Source organism: Gigantopelta aegis, chromosome 14 (assembly GCF_016097555.1).
Source record: "Gigantopelta aegis isolate Gae_Host chromosome 14, Gae_host_genome, whole genome shotgun sequence".
Taxonomy (NCBI): Eukaryota; Metazoa; Mollusca; class Gastropoda; order Neomphalida; family Peltospiridae; genus Gigantopelta; species Gigantopelta aegis.
The window spans coordinates 39834907-39849205 of record NC_054712.1 but is presented as its reverse complement, the minus strand read 5'-3'; positions in this window follow the sequence as shown (position 1 = coordinate 39849205).

Sequence of the window (14299 nt, the reverse complement as noted above, 5' to 3'; positions counted from 1 at the left end):
AGGAAGTGATCTGCATTACATGTATGAATGCCATAGGTGACAATGTCCCCATAAGGTACAGATGAGGATAATTGGTAAAATGTTTTGGGGGCATTTTTGTTAGCCAATCATCATTAGAGTATCGTATGAAAATATTTTGGTTCCAAGATACACGACACGACTGGAATCTTGAACGTTTTTGAAATGTTCAACCTTGAAATTCCTAATGACATCATTTTAAACAATATTTTCTTTGAATGACGTAATTCCTCACCTTGGCGCATGCCAACATTAAACTAGTTAGATACTGAGTAATTGTTATGACATGATCAATATCTTATGCTGGTGTGTAATAAACAAATGTATTTCAGTTCAGGTTTTATGTACATGTCACTGTATGCAGTAGACGTTTTTGTTTGTTGCAGTTACATTATAGTTACTGGCGATACTGAGTGTTCAATTAGATGATCGCTTTCATTGATTTCGTCAAAGATATATGACAATACAGAGCTTACTCCATTATATTGTAGAAATAATTATATTTTTACAACTGATAGATCTCAGGCCTCGAAACGGCCTGTGGCCAGGTCGCCAAATGCGACCAATGTCCCGTGTGGGCGACTTAAATATTAATATATATTTTAAATAATGGCATTAGTCGCCCAAATAATATTATGTGGGCGATCTTCTTTAGAGCTATAGTCTATGAGCCACTATTAATGTTTGTATTCCACATTAAAATCTTGCTTGTGGTTCTCTTACCATAATTTGCCAACATCAATTATTAATTTTTGGGCCACCATATTTTTTGGTGAGTTTCGAGCCCTGAGATCTGTCTATTTTATATTGAAAGGCCATAGCAAGAAATGCACATCCTGAGGGGACAAAAATGTGTAGGTAGGTATGTTTTGTGTTTTTAAATTAAATGGTTTTCTGTGGATTTTTACTTTGATATTTTAGAGTCGGTAGGCATAATTTTATATTTATTTCACACATATTTTCACATTATTGCATTGGTAGTTCAAAATTTGACCAACTAGCAGGTATGTAATTAGGAAATTGCATGAGGGGTTTTCTAGAATCGACTAGATTCAAGAACAGGGGTGACTATTGCAGCCACTTAACTATCGCAATAGTACTGCGACAGTTAAAATACTATAGTGGTAGTATTGCAGTAGTGATAGTACTATAGTATTGCAACAGTATTTTGAATTTTTAAAGGACTTAGTAACAATATTTCAGACAAATTATTAACATCGAAGTCTTCCAACATATGCACAATGCAGATGGCATGAACTTATCAGTTTAGCACGAAGTACATACCCTTAGTTATTGGAAATATGTCACTAACTAGTGAAATATATAATAAAGTAGCTGGATTGTCCTCTAGCCATACCCTGTTTATATGTGAGGATGCACTAGCTAGTGCGCACTTGGTGTTAAAACTGTCAGCTTACTAAAATTCAGTTTCTAAATCTGACAAAACAAACATTTAGTTTGATCATTTTCGAGTTCACCCATGACACTAATTATATGTGTTCCTGGTGAATATAAGTCAAAAGGTACCCAAAATTACCCTTATTTTTTGTCAGCTTTCAAATTTTAAACACATTTCTTTAATTTGTTTGAAACAATCAAATGACGTGTACACGTTAAATGACGACAATATTAAGCAAAATAAATTTATATTTCAATATTTTCACAAATGTACTGAAACAGCAATGTATAGACTACCGAAACGAAAAAAAAAAAAAAAATTCAGCTACTTCATTAAAATATATCCTTGTGCTAAGGAATCTGTCCATTTGTTAAGAAAGATATTTTGTTTTGTTTCATATGTTTTTAATGTTCACATACTGAATCCTCATTTGGTACGTTTTGACCAGATATGGGTATGTTTTGGTAAAGTATAATTTGGTTTAAGATAGTTTAACCACAGTGGGATGTGTTAACTGTACTACATATTCCACTATGTATACTATCCAAACTCAATAGTTGAGCAAACAATTGCGATATCTGATCGAGAGATATCATTTAATTAATGGATCCTGTATTATTTTGGCCACTTGCTTTCCAAGTTTAAATCATTTATAAAGTTGCTGGTATGTATCATTTATTAGTATCTGCGTGTTTTTTAACTTGATAAATGACTTCTTGTATGTTTAAACGTTCAAGGATTATATTACTTTTAAATAAATAGTTAAGTTTGTTAATTAGTTCCAAAATTACACTTGGTGGTGATAAATCTGATACCATTTAAGCATTTGCAATTGTCACCAATCATTATAAATTCATGCGATTTTCTCCCATTTAGCATTTAGACATGTTTATTGAATAAAATATCATTTTATTCTATTTGTTTGTAATGCAAGTGCATATTTGTTTATATGCTTATTAAATATATATAAAAGCTATAAAAGTAAATGCCAAAAGGGGCATAGCACATATTAATTTCATCTTGGAATCTTACACAATTAAAAACAAAGCTACATTTCCATGTCTTATCTTAGCAGATTGCCGGAAAGACGTGAAGCTTTTGTTTGGGGATTTTTGTGGTTACTTATTAATACCAGCTCAGGGTGGGGTGATTGGTCTAGGATCGATCCCCGCCGGTAGCTCCATTGGCTATTTCCTGTTCCAGCCAGTGCACCATAACGGGTATATCAAAGGCTGTGGTATGTGCTCTCCTGTCTGTGGGTTGGTGCATATTAAAGATCCCTTTCTACTAATGGAAAATATAGCGGGTTTCCTGTCGAAGACTATTTCAAACTTACCAAATGTTTCACATACAATAGCCAGTGATTAATCATCGTTGTGCCTAGTGGTGTCATTAAACAAAACACACTTTTTTACTACCAGCTCTTATAGTTCAACTCGTTTCATTTAAATATTTCTTTGTATGAGCTTTTTGTTTTTACAATAATTAAATAGCTATTGCAAAATTATTTGTAAATGTGCTGAAATACACACTGCAACACTTGCAACAAATTGATATTTGGCATTTCCAAATGTTTTTCTTTTTATTGTTGTACTCACATGATTGAAAAGGTTTTCTAAATCTGCTTCAGAAATATTGACTTTTACACTTTATACATAGTAGTCATGGGCGGATCCAAGGGGGGGGGGGGGGACCAGGGGGACGCGTCCCCCCAAAAATTGTTCAAGTGCCCTCAAAATGTCCAAGTGCCCTTTTTGTTTGTAGAATTTTTTTTTTTTTAAGTAAACAATAATTATATTGTAGATAAATGAAATCAAGATTTTCGTGTACATGCGCAAGCTTGCAGATATGTGTCTGTGTTATTGAGTCTCAATGGGGCCCCATTGAGGTTCTAACGCGAGTGACGCCAATTTACTTCATTATTGCTAGTATATTATGACGTAGAACTGTAGGAATTCATATTAATTGTAAATATCAAAACTTGTAGTAAGGTGCCCTTTTGACGAGTCAATGTGCCCTTCTTTTTTGGTCCCCCCCTAAAAATATTTCCTGGATCCGCCCATGGTAGTTTTCTACATCTAGACAGGTGGCATCATTAATTTGCTTACCAGGAAAGTATCTTGTCATGTTTGGCATTAATCAACAGGCAGAAGCATTCCTCAGTATTGTTACACACACCTCCACTTTCACACTAATCGTGTATTTACACACATGCACACACTCCACTGACCCATCCATCTTGTAATCACACACCCTCCATTTATGTATCCACTATATAATCACACACACACACACACACACAGACACACACACACACACACACACACACACACACACACACACACACCGCACCGCACCGCACCACACCACGCACACACACACAAGCTACAAACTTTGGCTCCAAAAATTTATAAATCAAACATATTGTAGGTTACTGCTTATAATGGTGAAGTTTCAAACATAGCTATGTTACAGTATTCAGGAAGTTAGCTATTTTTCACTATTGTACAGTTTCTTTGGCTAGATGTACCCAAGATCAAAATGAGGGACTGAATGAGATTGTTCTGGGTATCAGACCATGCCTAGGAAATGACGAGGTGCCTGCCTTAATGTTACATATAAGTCTGCTCTTCTTGGCTGCTTGAAGGGTGAGAAAGATTGTTCTTATTCATAAGAACAGAACACATCTCAAAAACATCTTCATCACATGGGATAGGCTTTCGAAAGAGACACTTCTGTTTGCAGAAATATATGTCTTCATTTGGGACAAGGCACAGATAGTCTCGAGTTTCATAAAGCTGTGGAAGCAAATACAATATTGAGGGACGTCCACTCGGACTTCTAGAATTTCGAACACGACGAATTCGATGGCCGTTCCATGTTTCAACTACCATAACCAGATCCGCCTGCAATTCAAAGCACATTGAAATTTACTAGAATTAGTGTGCATAATTATTAATGATCATACCCTTCTCTAGACCTTCAAATTTGGAGATTTTGCATGCAAGTACTCCCTTTTGCATTTATGTGATTGTGCGGAACCTCACAATGTCTCACAGTGAAAATGCACTCTGGGTAGCCACTCCCTATACTATAGTGACCCTCCATGGGTATAGCAACAGACAGTCTATGAACATCCTTATTACACATTCTTATGGCTAGAAAGTATCTGTAAACAAACAACCTTATCCGTCTTGGGTAGAGTCTGAATATAGGCATTCATAGGGTTTTTATAAAAACGACAATAAAAGTGTTATGTCCAGTGCCAGCTGTTGTTCTAGCTATAAGGTGTGCCGTTAACAGATTACGCAGCACATCACCATGTTTAATGCACACATTTAGAATCAGGACTAACCTGCTATTGTTTTCTAACAGGATTTAGTTATGAATACTAACAACATAAACTCTCATCGTTTCGTCTCATATTTACTTACCACACTTCTAGGGTCGGAAGTACTATAATGCTGTCTGCTGAAGATTAACTGGTGCCAGTCATATCTGAACTATATTTCGATATTGTCGCTCGCTTCACTTCATAGACACTCAACTGCTTGCTGATATAAAAGCTTGTACAAATTGGCAATATCAGATGCAGGGCCCGTGGTGGATAATGTACATGCCTGAACCTTAGTGGATAGAGACATGTGACATGTCAAAACTGTACTGTACTGTACTGTACTGTACTCCACTGCACTGTACTAGTTACTAATGCTCCCAATATCTGATGATACAGTAATTTAAATGGAATGGGTCAATAAATAGTCATATAGTGTGTGTGTGTGTGTGTGTGTGTGTGTGTGTGTGTGTGTGTGTGTGTGTGTGTGTGTGTGTGTGACCAAGGAATGACTGGTTACCGTCTTAAGATATCGGATTTATCCTGCGAAGGTTAGAATGGCGAACGCAGCGAGGCTCTGCCAAATATGAACTCTTATATATTAATTTCGAAAACTCGAACTCCCTGACACTCGAACTATTTCCTCGTCGAAGAGAGAGAGAGAGAGAGAGAGAGAGAGAGAGAGAGAGAGAGAGAGAGAGAGAGAGAGAGAGAGAGAGAGAGAGAGAGAGAGAGAGAGAGAGAGAGAGAGGCAATGTTTTATTTAACGACGCACTCAACACATTTTATATGGTACGATTATATGGCGTCAGACATATGGTTAAAGGTAGGGTCAACTCAAACAAGAGCCTTATGTGTTGGAAAGATGCATACCCGGACCACCAACACATACTGATACTTAAACAAATGAAAAACGCGTAATTTTAGAGTTTATAAAAAAATATCATTATTCCTGCTAACTGGGGGCAGCCATTTTGTTTCGTTTTTGTGACGACCGGTGGTATAGCCTGGGGCGAAGTGACGTCAGCTCCGCTATCTCCTCTAAGCACAGTGTAAACAAACGCTCTAATTTAGGACAAGGCGCTTCGCTTTCATCAACCTGACTTGTAAAACAACATAAATGACTTGATAGTATAATAAACTATTTAACTAAATATATTTCAATTTACATCAACAAAACGAAATGGAGTATTTTTTTATTTTTTTTAAATCCAAAGAAAAAATGCATATTATTAGGTCTATTGGTAGGGTACGTTCGAGCAAAAACGACCACTCACGATACCCAAGTGATACTTTTCTTTTTGGAGGGACGACGTAATTGGTCAGTTTTGTGATTTTAGATGGGAAAGTCTACTTAATCAAGAGTTTACAGAATTACATACAGTAATAAAGCAGGGCGGTTGATAATGTCCATTACGATTTGAGGTGTATCCGTGCTGTTATCACACAATACCCTGTGATTTTCATAAAAGAGGCACGTTTTTTTAGTGTGTCTAGACACAGTGTCTGAATACCGTCTAAATATACACCTGCCAATCAGGAACCACAGGTACAGGCCACGGAAAGAAAAGATCAATTGACCAAGAAAACATTCCGATTATTATTTCAGTACATGGATTAATTTATGTACAAAACATAATACAGTTATTTCAATACTTTGACAATGGTGGTTTATTTTGTATTGAAAAATAATATATAATTGTTGCTGGCTTACTGGGATGGCTATTATTACAGAACATTGCGATGCATTCAGTTCGAAGACTAATTCCTGACGTGACACGTTAGGTATTACGTAACCACCAGCTCGCCAGATGGCGTATTCACTGGGAAGGTACACAATGGCTGCACCCGTTATATATAATAGCCGTCACATTTAACAGTTTTATTAATTAAATATACGATTATACTTGTTGATATTAAGCAATAATGTGCATTATATATCGTTGAATATGCGTACCAGGCCAAATGCCTTAATTGTCCCCTCCTTTAAGGACTACACAAATATTGAGAGAGGAAACCCGCTGTCGCCACTTCATGGGCTACTATTTTCGATTAGCAGCAAGAGATCTTTTATATGCACTATCCCACACACAGGACAGTACATACCACGGCCTTTGTTACACCAGTTGTAGAATACTGGCTGGAACGAGAAATAGCCCAACGGGTCCACCGACATGGGTCGATCCTAGACCGACCGCGCATCAAGGGAACGCTTTACCACTGGGCTACGTCTCGCCCAGCTAGAGAGAGAGAGGGGCGGGGGGTGCATATACATACATACATACATACATACATACGTGGCAAGTCTGTAAAGTTGCGGGCGATTCGGTGCCATAGGTTCGAGTCTCAGCAACGGCATGGGACAATTTGTGAGGCCAGAAAGGATTTAATTATCCCCTGCGCCAGTGCGTTAATATCTATGTATGTAACAGTCAACCTCGACATACATGCAATATATATATAGATATTCATATATACATACATACATACATACATGCATGCTAAAAGATATAAGTCGATCCTATCTTCAGTCCTGTTTAAGGTGTACTGATTAATAAGTGTTGGTAATCTTTGCAGTCTCCTATCTTTTGCCAACTCAATACTCAATACTATAGAAGGGCAAAGTTATGAACTACATGAAACAATTTACTTGCTATAATGCTTTTAAGAGAGAGCGACTTAGTGAGCAAGAGAGCGAGTGACAGACAAGAGGACAGGATGTGAATGAGTGTGAGTGTGTGTAGCAAGGATAAATGATGAATTAAATAATAATTAGGACTTTGAATCGTTATACCTGTATAAGATGCATGTAACAATACTGGAGTATACTGATGTCGAGAAAGCCCCCATTGAAATTGCCACCAGCGTTTATGTTTCGGAAATGACATATCCAGAATTCTGTGCATTGTCTACGTAGAAAATTCCACAATACTCTATTCTCTGATTTGCAGGGCTTCGTCCTTCAAGATAGCTTCTTTTCCCTGCCCATCTCGCCGGAAGAACTTCTGAAATTCGCGAACGCGAACATTTTCAGTCCCAAGGTCACCTCGTATCATCATGGGACAACCTCCCAAAGAGGAGATCGCTTCTATGAAATAACCACCAATGATCCTTGGATCACTACTTATGATATAACAATTGAGCCAAATGACCCGACGGGTGAATCCATCAACACATCCATTTATACAAAATCCAAAACGTTTCAGTTTATCATATGAATCAAAGTGCCATATGAAATTAGGCCCCTTGGCAATGTATGAACGTCGCACAAGACGGTGTCGTTTTCTCTCCTGGGACCCTTCAGGGTCTAGTGCCCGCAGGATAATGCAGTCTTCTTCCTGTGTGCATTTCAAGCCGTTGCCATGGCACTTCTGTGCCATCCAGCGATAGTCATGCTGACTGCCAGATTCTTGTAGCTGGTGTTCAATAAAATTTACTATATCAGTAATATCGCTGTATCTCTTTTGTCGAAACAGTCGGATACCACTCAGAATATGCTTTATTTGTCTTTCACTGATCGATATGTCATGATAAAGTGCAAGTGTTTGAGTAATATCGCGGTATTTCAATCCCATTTCGAAGTAGACTGATGATGGCTTCACTTTCAGCATCCATGATGAATTACACATTTTGCATTTGCTTGGTATTGTACTATTTTCGATGTCCCTAATGACAAAAGTTTGTGAGATCCTTTAAAATACACGTTACTCACAGATCAGTGCCATGATAACTCAAAAATGCGTGAACAATATTACAAAACTTCAATTAAATATAACAGTAGGCCTTAATAATATGATTCCTTTGAGCATTCAATACATTTTATTGTTCGAACAAAGATTTTATTGTCCGAACAAAGATTTTATTGTCTGAACAAAGATTTTAATGTTCCAACAAAGATTTTATTGTTCAAACAAACATTTTATTGTGCGAACAAACATTTTATTGTGCAAACAAAAAATTTACTTCTTTTTGTTTTCTCTTTTTTTTCAGTTCATGTCCCTTAAACGCCACCGTTTTTTGTTGTTGTTGAGGTGGGGGCATGCAGAATTGATTTTCTTTTATATTGTTTTACAAAAAAATAAATAAAAAAAATAGTTTTTACAAGTTTTTACAGACAATTTTGAAGGTCTAGTAAACTTGGGTTTAGAAAACTGCATTATTCTTGTCTTGTAGCTATGATTGAAGTAATGTTTTGTCCGTTTTCATTGTTGTTTAATGTGCTTGGTGCTGTAGAACAGTAGATGTTAGAAGTTGTAGAGGGTAATAAAATGTTTTCATATACAAAGAGTTCGTGTTATTTATCTTAAATTTTTCCCCAGCTTGGCATCAGATATTACAATCAGAGTATGATCATGAATTTGGTTGATATCTAGTTCAGTTAGGTTTAATTTATTGGATTTTATAAAACAAAGATGTGAATAACTACTGTTTCACCAAAGGCGATGTTATTTCTATACTATCTGTGACTGTTCAGAATTCCATTTAAAAAGTAGCTATAGCCCGTGTGACGACAGTGAATTATCTCTTGCACATATAGCTTGGACTGGAGGATTGAACACCCTCAGTTGATAAATTGTCTGGTGTTTTACCATGTGCAAAGAAAAAAAATAAGAAGACTATTTGCTTACAGCATTTCTGGAAGTAGAGAATATTTTTAAAATTGGGTTAATTTTAACTTTTGAGGGACTGCTCTTTATCAAGGCCCGGAGGATTTACAACTTGGTTTCTCCGTGGCATGTACCACGTGCCATTGAAGCGTCCCTTCCCACAAACCTTTGGTTGGAATTGGTATAGTAATTTTGGAGAAGTAAAAATGTGAAAGCTTTACAAATGACGGACGACGTTCGAAGATGGAACAAAAAGTAAAAACAACTTGCCAAACAATATGCTGTGAGCAAACAAAGATGTGAATAACCATGGTTTCCTAGCTGATATACAGTTATTGTTATTATATCTATAGGAAAGTACAGGAAAGGTTCTGGTTAATAGGTGTATCCTATGTCACAACTCTGTTTATTACTAGCATATGTCTGTGACGGTACATGCTCTTAATTCGCCTGTGGCGATATTAATTGTTTTAGAAGGCCGTGTGCAGTTCCATTATGCACTTAGCCCAGATGGGCAACTTTGTTACGTGATACCTCTGCGCGACGGCCGTGTGCAGTTTCTAATACACACCCAGCCAGCTGCGGAGGCCATGTGGCCAGTAGTTACGTAATACCTCCGCGCGACCATGGAATCTCTAGCGAACTGGCGACATTAAGTCTGACGATCTGAGAAAAAAAAATACCGCTTGGTCGCGGTGGAAATAGCACTTGTAGGGATTCGGTGCCGCGATGTACCCCCGGGCGATATTCGCTGTCTCTGAGAGTTTTGAATAAATAGCTAGGATTTAGATATATCGAAGAGAAACATTAGGAAGGCTCCAGGGGATCGCTGTCCGTCCACTGAACGATCTATATTAGTTCAGACGGAACTTTGGTAAATATATATTTTCTGCTCTGTGTATAACCTTGATGTGATTGATGTGACTTTAAATATTTTAATACTGTATTATACCAATATTATTTAGACGGTGCTGCCGGTCATCTGACGCAGTATTCTGTAGGATCACCGTTCTGATATATATATATATATAAAGCTTAGCCAGTCATCCTAGAGGACCTAGGTAAACTGTAGGTTATTGTCTTTATTGTGATAGGTACCAGTATTAATTCTGTGTTACAAGGTTACTGAAGGAGTAGTTAAGGGTTAATTAAAAATTAACCAGTTAGGAATAGAGTGGTAATTCCTTTATTAATTAAGTTCCCCTGGAAGCGTTTCTCCATTATCACACGTGTGTGTGTTAGCGTTTCTCAATTATCACACGTGTGGGTGTTGTGTCACGGTGAAGTGATTAGCATATTGTGTAAACTAGACACCTAGAGATTAACTAATTAAGTGATCAGTTCTGGGTTGTTATTATTTTTTTTTGTTAATTAACTACTGCGGCAGTACATTGGTCTGCGTAGGTTAATACAGATTCCAAAGTGTATTGTGTTTTTGTTGTGTTTTCTAGTGAACTAAACGTGCTATAATAATATATACTTTATATAAGATCTTATCTCTGATCATACCTAGACGAGCCACACGCGGGTAAATAACTGCCCGTTACAGAGAGATCTAATAGATATACAGTTAGGAGAGATATTTGGATAATCGTGTTTCATTCAGTTACGGGTATTATAGGATCCCCGTGACAATGTCCTAGACAGAACATGATAAAACTCTAGGTGGATGGGAGGAAAATAAAAGTGTAAGTCCATTTCTCTGTTGTTGTGTGTTTGGATACTGGAATTAACACAAGAATAGAATTTTTACTAAATTACAGGGGCGAACCAAAGATTTTGTAAGGATGGGGAGTCGCAAAATTCTAAAAAGGGCAATTTACGTTTGTTGAAGGCAGATGAGCCGAGATCTGTATTGGGTTCGGGGGCATGCTCTCAGAAATTTTTTTTTAATAGAGATGTTCAGGACAATTTAGTGTTGTGTATTGTGGACGATGAATTAAAAAAAAATTTAAACGGTGGTGGGGAGGGGGGGGGGGGGGGGGAATCCGCCACAGTATTATTTGTTTGGAAAATCTAGAAATTTCCATAACCAACATTTTAATTGAACGTTACAGAATCCAGTGAAAAGGTTGTTCTCAAAGCTGGAGCTGATAAAATAATCCTTGTAAACATTTTTTAATCCACTGTATAATGAATTGAATTAAATGATTTAGATCAGTCATTGCAAGTTGGCATATTTTGAGCCTGTGTGGAATGTGTATTGATGACACATCGGCTAATTTATGAACAGAATATATCAGGTTACTACATTTTGACACCGTATGTATTTGATAAGGTTTCAACTAGCGTAATCAGAGGCGGATCTACGGGGTGTCCAGGGGCCCGTCTCCCCCCCCCCCCACCCCTAAATTTTGCGATAGTTATAAATTTATTATATATTAATTTTAAATTTTTTACGATCCCCCTCCAAACCTCTCCAAGGCAATGCACCTCATGTCACTGCCCCCCCCCCCCCCCCAAATGGATTTTCTGGATCCGCCATTGGTAACAGGCAAAAAATCATCAAACTTTTTGCACAGTTATTGAACCGAGCCAAATAAACAATTCCAAGACGCACTTCGAAGTTTCATAGGCATCAGAAGTTGCCAGCAACTGGAAAGGGAGGAGGCTAACTACATATTACTTTATTGGGGTGGGACAAGGCAACTGCATAATCTGCAGATCTGGGGGAGGGGGAGCAGCGCATTCTGTCGTCCACCTACTCGCTTCCATGGCATATGACGCCCCTGAACCCGCGCTTCATCACACATATATTAGTTACGATAAAAATGTAGACATCCGAGAAGAAATATAGTACTATTATAGTTTATGTGTGTGTGTGGGTGATGTGCGTGCGTGAGTGAGTAAAGGTATCATATGACATAGAAAAAGCATACATAAATGTCATCCTAGCAAGTAACTAGAAACTTGTAACAATAGCTATGCGCCCAGAAGGGCTTCTCGTTGTTGATAACATCATTAACGAATTCTGTTTTGAACCTATGACAAATGTCGTTGATGGGTGTATTCAAATGACATGCCAAGGTATTCTACTATCTAATTTGTCTTATGCTAGTATCTGACTACCAACTGTCACGACGGAGTTTGCCAAGTCGCCGATCTCACGACTTCTATAACTGTCCAGTTGCTGGTCTGAGTACTCTTACAATTTGAGTCTCGTCATATAGAACTCCTACGATCGATTAGTTGTTAATCTGAGTGACAGTTGATAGTCTTGACAATAGCATTAGTCTGTTTTTAAAATCATCATTAGTCGAGTACATACTATCGAATTCATGCTGTCGTCAAATTAGTGTTGGACAAATTGGCGATGTAATACTTTAATACTAATGTGTTGGTGGGGGTGAGAGGGGGGGGGGAGGAAAGCAGGCTTGTGTGGTGGTGGGGGGGGGAATGGGGGGGGGTAAGCCAGAATTTGTCTTTATAATATTTTCGTGCAAAGCAAATTAGTTTCAGATTAATCCAGATATCTGGATCCAGTAATTATTTTTAAAATATCATCTGTGCGTATGTTTATTTTAACCTGATCCTTCACATAAATGTTTGTGACTTAAGCACTCACGCACGCACACAGTTGCAATAGTAGTATATAACAGCTCTCTCACCCAGTTGTTGGCACCTTTTAACAGTACTGCATATACAATCTGTAAGTTATATTTATCTGTTAAAGGCATATTGTCACAGACTACTGACCTATAAAATGGCCTAACAAAGTATTACGAGAAAATATGTATTTGATTTGTCCCAAAATGTAGTTTATATAACAATCTAATTAACCATCATACTCCACTTATTAATGATATTTTGTAAAAAAAAAAATTGAATTATGGCAATGGTCCATAATTTAAAAATGAGTACTGTCAAGATGATTGACATGGATTTCACTCCATTATGGTTTAGTAAAGGTGATTCAATAGTCAGATTTGATTTCCAAACATTGATGTAATTTTAATTTATTATCTACTTTTGGAGAAATAAGGTCCTTAAATCCGTGACAGTATGCCTTTAAGTTAATACTAAAGTGACTGTCATTGTAAAATGTTTCTGTCTAACAGACGTTTTAACAAGTATACGAGCGTAAGTACACGTTAAATTCATTTATTTTTGTTTAGAATATCAGTGTCTGTATACTATACTTAGTGTGCTTATAATCGTCAAAATGTTTGTTATAGCTGCTAAAACTTCATTTTACTTCCTAACATATATTTTGTCGTACGTACGAAATTATTGGGAGGTAAAATCTAGTCTCGGCTTCTAGAAACATTCAGGCGATCAGAAACACTTTGTATGTAAAGACACTAATATTCTAAACACGAAAATACATGTCATATGTAATTTTAATGATTCAATATGTTCTGCTGGTCGGAAATGTGTTAAAATAGCAACATACTCAGGACAGTCTCTTTAAATATAATGAAATTCAAGTCTATCTTTAATCACAGCTGTGGTGGCAGTCCTCATGATGGGTGCCACCGGTGGGGCAGGATATGCTCAGCTTACACGAACACCAGATATCACCAGTGGCGTAGGGAGGTGGAGGCACGGGAGCCATGCCCCCCCCCCCCCCCACACACACACACAATTAAACCTTTTTGTTTTTTAAAAACCTTAAATTTTATAAAATCATATATATGTAGTGTGGGTTGCCCTCTCCCCCCCCCCCCACCCCTCATTTAAAATCATGGCTACGCCAGTGATCATCACTGTACCTATATCAATGAGCTCTGTCTGGTGCTAGTTTTGATTTAGTAAAACTAGTCTGATAGTGGCAGTCCTCTTTCTGGTGGTGCAAGAAGGATGAAATCTCCAGTAAAGGATCTCCTCATGAGTGGCTGTCCTCCTATAGACAAGGCATTTTTATAGAGATCCATGGAATCAAACACTATTTTGCCAAATGCTCATTTGACTTTGCACTGAGCAGAGATACGGTCCTGATCA